Raw genomic sequence first — 6,296 nt, forward strand, 5'->3', positions numbered from 1 at the left:
CGTTGCCATGGATGCAGCCACCACGCCAGAAGCCCCCCCCGCCTTCTCTCATAAGTGAGGAACACAGATCAAACTTGGAAATAAGTGATTGTTACTCCTATGGCTCTCTCTAGAACAACCCAAAGGGGTACATGTTATTTATAACATTACCTCCATAATCCTTAACTGTGAAATTAATAAATGTAGAGTCCTGTACTCATGCAACTGGCTTAAAGCAACCCCATAACTCCAAATACCAGATGTTTGGCTGCAGACCTGCACTCATTTTTGGTTGTAGGTCTACCCTATGCACCAACACTGCATTTCGATAGTCTTTCATAAACCAATTCTGCTATTCATCAACTGACATTTTCGTTGGCTGCCTTAACCACTGTCAAGGTAAATCAATGATACAATAGATGGCTTCAGAATACAGATACAAACTGACCAAGTATGGCTTCGGTCATGACTGCTGCGTAGGATGGCTGTTAGGGGTGAGGATAGTTATGTTTTTCTTGTTTCTGGGTCTGTTGTGCCTTGGGCCCCAAAGCGTCTCTCCCACATGCACAATACAGTCCTGCAGTTGCACAGACATGAAGAAGGATGTTTGTCTACTTTAGACTCGGTGAACGTGGCTCTGGCAATTCATACTGGCTGACACAGCCTGACTTGCAAGCCTCCCAAAGCCATGGCTGTGTTTGTCAACTCCAAAGAATAATATTTAAATCTTAACCTTATCAATAAACACAAACCCAGTGCGATTTGTGGCGAGGAGGATAAATGTCAATACGAAATGGAGAGGAATCCCAATGGAGAGACATGAGTGTGGAAATGTTAACTCTTAGTTTTGTCCAGTTCTTCCTCTGACTAGTCAGTGGGTAACAGGAGGGGGGGGGTTATGACTGGTGTTTAGGGTACATTGTATTGTGGACATCATGGTTGTCCAGTAGGGTAAAATGTTTTGAAATGGGTAAGTACAGTTGTGGCCAAAAGTTGAATGACACAAATTAATATTTACAAAGTCTGCTGCCTCAATTTGTATAATGGCAATTTGCATATACTCCAGAATGTTATGAAGAGTGATCAGAGGAATTGCAATTAATTGCAAAGTCCCTCTTTGCCATGCAAATGAACTGAATCCCCAAAAAACATTTCCACTGCATTTCAGCCCTGCCACAAAAGGACCAGCTGACATGTCAGTGATTCTCTGGTTAACACAGGTGTGAGTGTTGACGAGGACAAGGCTGGAGATCACTCTGTCATGCTGATTGAGTTCGAATAACAGACTGGAAGCTTCAAAAGGAGGGTGGTGCTTGGAATCATTGTTCTTCCTCTGTCAATCATGGTTAACTGCAAGGAAACACGTGCCATCATTGCTTTGCACAAAAAGGGCTTCACAGGCAAGGATATTGCTGCCAGTAAGATTGCACCTAAATCAAACATTTATCGGGTCTTCAAGGAGAGTGGTTAAATTGTTGTGAAGAAGGCGTCAGGGCGCCCAAGAAAGTCCAGCAAGTGCCAGGACCATCTCCTAGTTGATTCAGCTGCGGGATCGGGGCACCACCAGTACAGAGCTTGCTAAGGAATGGCAGCAGGCAGGTGTGAGTGCATCTGCACGCACAGTGTGGCAAAGACTTTTGGAGGATGGCCTGGTGTCAAGAAGGGCAGCAAAGAAGCCACTTCTCTCCAGGAAAAACATCAGGGACAGACTGATATTCTGCAAAAGGTACAGGGATTGGACTGCTGAGGACTGGGGTAAAGTCATTTTCTCTGATGAATCCCCTTTCCGATTGTTTGAGGCATCCGGAAAAAAGCTTGTCTGGAGAAGACAAGGTGAGCGCTACCATCAGTCCTGTGTCATGCCAACAGTAAAGCATCCTGAGACCATTCATGTGTGGGGTTGCTTCTCAGCCAAGGGAGTGGGCTCACTCACAATTTTTCCTAAGAACACAGCCATGAATAAAGAATGGTACCAACACATCCTCCGAGAGCAGCTTCTCCCAACCATCCAGGAACAGTTTAGGTGATGAACAATGCCTTTTCCAGCATGATGGAGCACCTTGCCATAAGGCAAAAGTGATACCTAAGTGGCTCGGTAAACAAAACATCGATATTTTGGGTCCATGGCCAGGAAACTCCCCAGACCCTAATCCCATTGAGACTTGTGGTCAATCCTCAAGAGGCGGGTGGACAAACAAAACCCCACAGATTCTGACAAACTCCAAGCATTGATTATGCAAGAATAGGCTGCCATCAGTCAGGATGTGGCCCAGAAGTTAATTGACAGCATGCCAGGGCGGATTGCAGAGGTCTTGAAAAAGGGTCAACACTGCTAATATTGACTCTTTGCATCAACTTCATGTAATTGTCAATAAAAGCCTTTGACACTTATGAAATGCTTGTAATTATACTTCAGTATTCCATAGTAACATCTGACAAAAATATCTAAAGACACTGAAGCAGCAAACTTTGTGGAAATTAATATTTGTGTCATTCTCAAAACTTTTGGCCTGACTACTACTACCTGAGCTTGTCCAATAATTTTTTTAATGTTTTCTGTTTTCTTGTGTCTTACAGCAGAAAACGCGCTGATGAGGTTAAGGGCACCAGTACTGGGATACTTGTGAAAACAGCAGGGTTGGGTTAGGGCACACCGTGGTCTAACGTTTTACTGTTGGTGCCCTTCACCCCCTCAGCTCCTCCACTGTAAGAAACAAGGGGGACTGAAGAGGCCGGTCCTCCTCCATCCTGTAATCAGGCTACAAGGTGACTTTGGTTTGCTATTACTGTCTCCTGGTCACAACCGCTAGAAGCAGCAGTTATTGACTGGGGCACTGAGGTGAAACAAATTAGATGCCATGTAGAGGAAATGTTTGATTTACATTTAGGCAGCGAACGTTGGCTGAACACCGTTCTCATATGGTTTAAATGGAACGTTCATATCAATTTCATGACAAAGGAAACATGTTACCATAGAAATGGAGCGTTGCTCAGATGGTTGCATCATTTTAGCATATTGGAAACAATAAATCTGCACACCTCCATTTTGTATTTGTATATTTGTTGATACTTTTAGTGCCCCTAATCTCTCTCGTGGTGCCTGCTGTCTGTAACCAGAGAGCTCTGGGGGAACCACCAAATGGGGCTCAGTGGACGGTGTCAGACATATTTAGATTTCTGCCTTTCATATTTCCACCCACGCAGTCACCCTGCACACAGTTGCCGTAGAATGCTGCAGAAACCTGTGATTTTCCAAAATACAGGAGGGAGGGAGATAGAAGTGCTTCGAAAAGCAGAGGACTGCACAGTAAATATCAGCAGCAGAGAAAACAATGTTTTCCCTGTGCTACACTTACACACATGAAGTGTGCCTATTATGCAGGATCAATTCTGTTTATAATCAGTATAGTGAAATGACAATTGAACACTCAATCAACCAGAGGCTGATTTACAAATCACACTCTTAAAATCATTTTCAGATACTGGAGCTGTTGTAGCATGAATACCTCTTGAACCCCCCCTTTCCACTACATGGCTTGCATTGCTGACTGTATAAAAGCTTTGGTAGGTGATGTGAAAAATGTAAGGCTGCCTGCTATGTTTTATTAATCAGGAATCTCTATGTGGTGGCCAATGGGTCTAGCCCCACTGGTTCCAAAGTTAAAATAAAAATCAATTGCTTTGCCATGTACTCTCCATTTTAGTGGTGCAACATTAGTGGTGCCACATCCGTGGTGTCCAATGCCCATGTTCCATACAGAAGCAGTATCAGCATCATTACTAATTGTGTTTGAAACAGAAGCCATGGCAGTGGATGGGGAGATGGGAGTGCGGCAGTGAGGAAATTGGACAGCCTTGTGGATGGGTCAGCTACTGGCTCTTACTCTCAGATTTCCTCTCCAGCCCCTCAGCCTCATCAATATGGTCTTAAGAAGCTCCTAAATCTACTTATCTGGCCTTTAAAGTCATAGATATTGCTCAGCTGGTCCCCGAAGTAAACCACAGTCTCCTCAAGGTCTCCAATTCCTAATACATTAGATCACGTCATATCTCTTTCTTTCCCACCTCAGCCTTGGAACACAAACACATACAGAGAGACACTGCAGTGCAGGTTCAAATGGAGTTTAAAGGAGGACGCAGGTCGGTAGCGGGCTCATAGCCAATATGAACACGCTGCTCCACCACCACTGCAGCGCTGCAGAAAAAGAAAATGTAGACACTGAGGTCATTTCTAGGTTTGTATCAGACCACGTAAAACAAAATACATCAGATACCCCGCTGGAGGAAAATACATCTATTACATTCTTATGCATGGCTGCATTCACATGGTGGCCATTCTCTGACACCATAGGCATATGAGCATGTATGGACTACCTTCCACCACCCATTGTCCTACAGTACAAATGATCAACCACATATTTACTGATACACACACACGTGATCACCACACACACACAAAGTGAGTGGCCAGGCCAGATTATTCTTCACTGTCATTAAAGTGTTGTGGATTAATGTTTCATGGGCCTCGCTAAGAGGAGCCCCAATTCCCAGAATTCCCTGGTGCTCACACTACACTACGTTACACTATATACAGCTTGGGACAGAGGCCAGACAGACACAGGGCTTTCTTGGCATGATATAAATAGAGGAGTCTTTCATGTGTTGGTGATGCATCAAAGAGCGAGAGCACTCCTTTTCCGGAATCATCTTAATATCAATATTCCAAAACATCAAATACCCAGCAGGCACAGGTTTATGTTGGGCTCTCTCTCTCTTTCTCTCTCTCACAGACAGACACGCATACACTATATTCAGAGGACTAATGTGAGATTTCTACAGGGGGATAAATGTGAATAACCTCCACGTTATTTCGCCAGAAGCATGTAATATAGTTTACAAAAGTTCAGTCAGTAAGGCTGGTCTGAATGGATTGTCACTTTTCATGAATCTAGTAAACTCATATAATTCACATTGCTTCCTATCTCACTTACCAGCAGGTATTTATAAGGTAGTGTCTATAACGTTACCTCATCAGTATAGCCGGTATTCATAGGGTAGTGTTTATAATGGTACCTCATCCGGTATTTATATGGTAGCTTTTATAAAGATACCTCATCAGCATAACAGGTATTTATATGGTTATGATTATAACATTACCTCATCAGCATATCAGATATCTATGGTAGTGTTCATAATGTTACCTCTTCAGCATATCAGGTATCTATGGTAGTGTTCATAATGTTACCTCTTCAGCATATCAGGTATCTATGGTAGTGTTCATAATGTTACCTCATCAGCATATCAGGTATCTATGGTAGTGTTCATAATGTTACCTCATCAGCACAGCAGATATCTATGGTAGTGTTCATAATGTTACCTCATCAGCACAGCAGGTATCTATGGTAGTGTTCATAATGTTACCTCATCAGCATAGCAGGTATCTATGGTAGTGTTCATAATGTTACCTCATCAGCACAGCAGGTATCTATGGTAGTGTTCATAATGTTACCTCATCAGCATAGCAGGTATCTATGGTAGTGTTCATAATGTTACCTCATCAGCATAGCAGGTATCTATGGTAGTGTTCAAATCAAATTTATTTACATAGCCCTTCGTACATCAGCTGATATCTCAAAGTGCTGTACAGAAACCCAGCCTAAAACCCCAAACAGCAAGCAATGCATGTGAAAGAAGCACGGTGGCTAGGAAAAACTCCCTAGGAAAAACTCCCTAGAAAGGCCAAAAACCTAGGAAGAAACCTAGAGAGGAACCAGGCTATGAGGGGTGGCCAGTCCTCTTCTGGCTGTGCAGGGTGGATATTATAACAGAACATGGTCAAGATGTTAAAATGTTCATAAATGACCAGCATGGTCAAATAATAATAATCATAGTAGTTGTCGAGGGTGCAACAAGCACGTCCGGTGAACAGGTCAGGGTTCCATAGCCGCAGGCAGAACAGTTGAAACTGGAGCAGCAGCACGGCCAGGTGGACTGGGGACAGCAAGGAGTCATCATGCCAGGTAGTCCTGAGGCATGGTCCTAGGGCTCAGGTCCTCCGAGAGAAAGACAGAAAGAGAGAAAGAGAGAATTAGAGAGAGCATATTTAAATTCACACAGGACACCGGATAAGACAAGAGAAATACTCCAGATGTAACAGACTGACCCTAGCCCCCCGACACATAAACTACTGCAGCATAAATACTGGAGGCTGAGACAGGAGGGATCAGAAGACACTGTGTTCATAATGTTACCTCATCAGCATAGCAGGTACAGTATTTTCACTGAATACACAAAACATTAAGAACACCTGCTCTTTC

The sequence above is a fragment of the Salmo salar genome, chromosome ssa06 (genome assembly GCF_905237065.1).
Source record: "Salmo salar chromosome ssa06, Ssal_v3.1, whole genome shotgun sequence".
Classification (NCBI taxonomy): domain Eukaryota; kingdom Metazoa; phylum Chordata; class Actinopteri; order Salmoniformes; family Salmonidae; genus Salmo; species Salmo salar.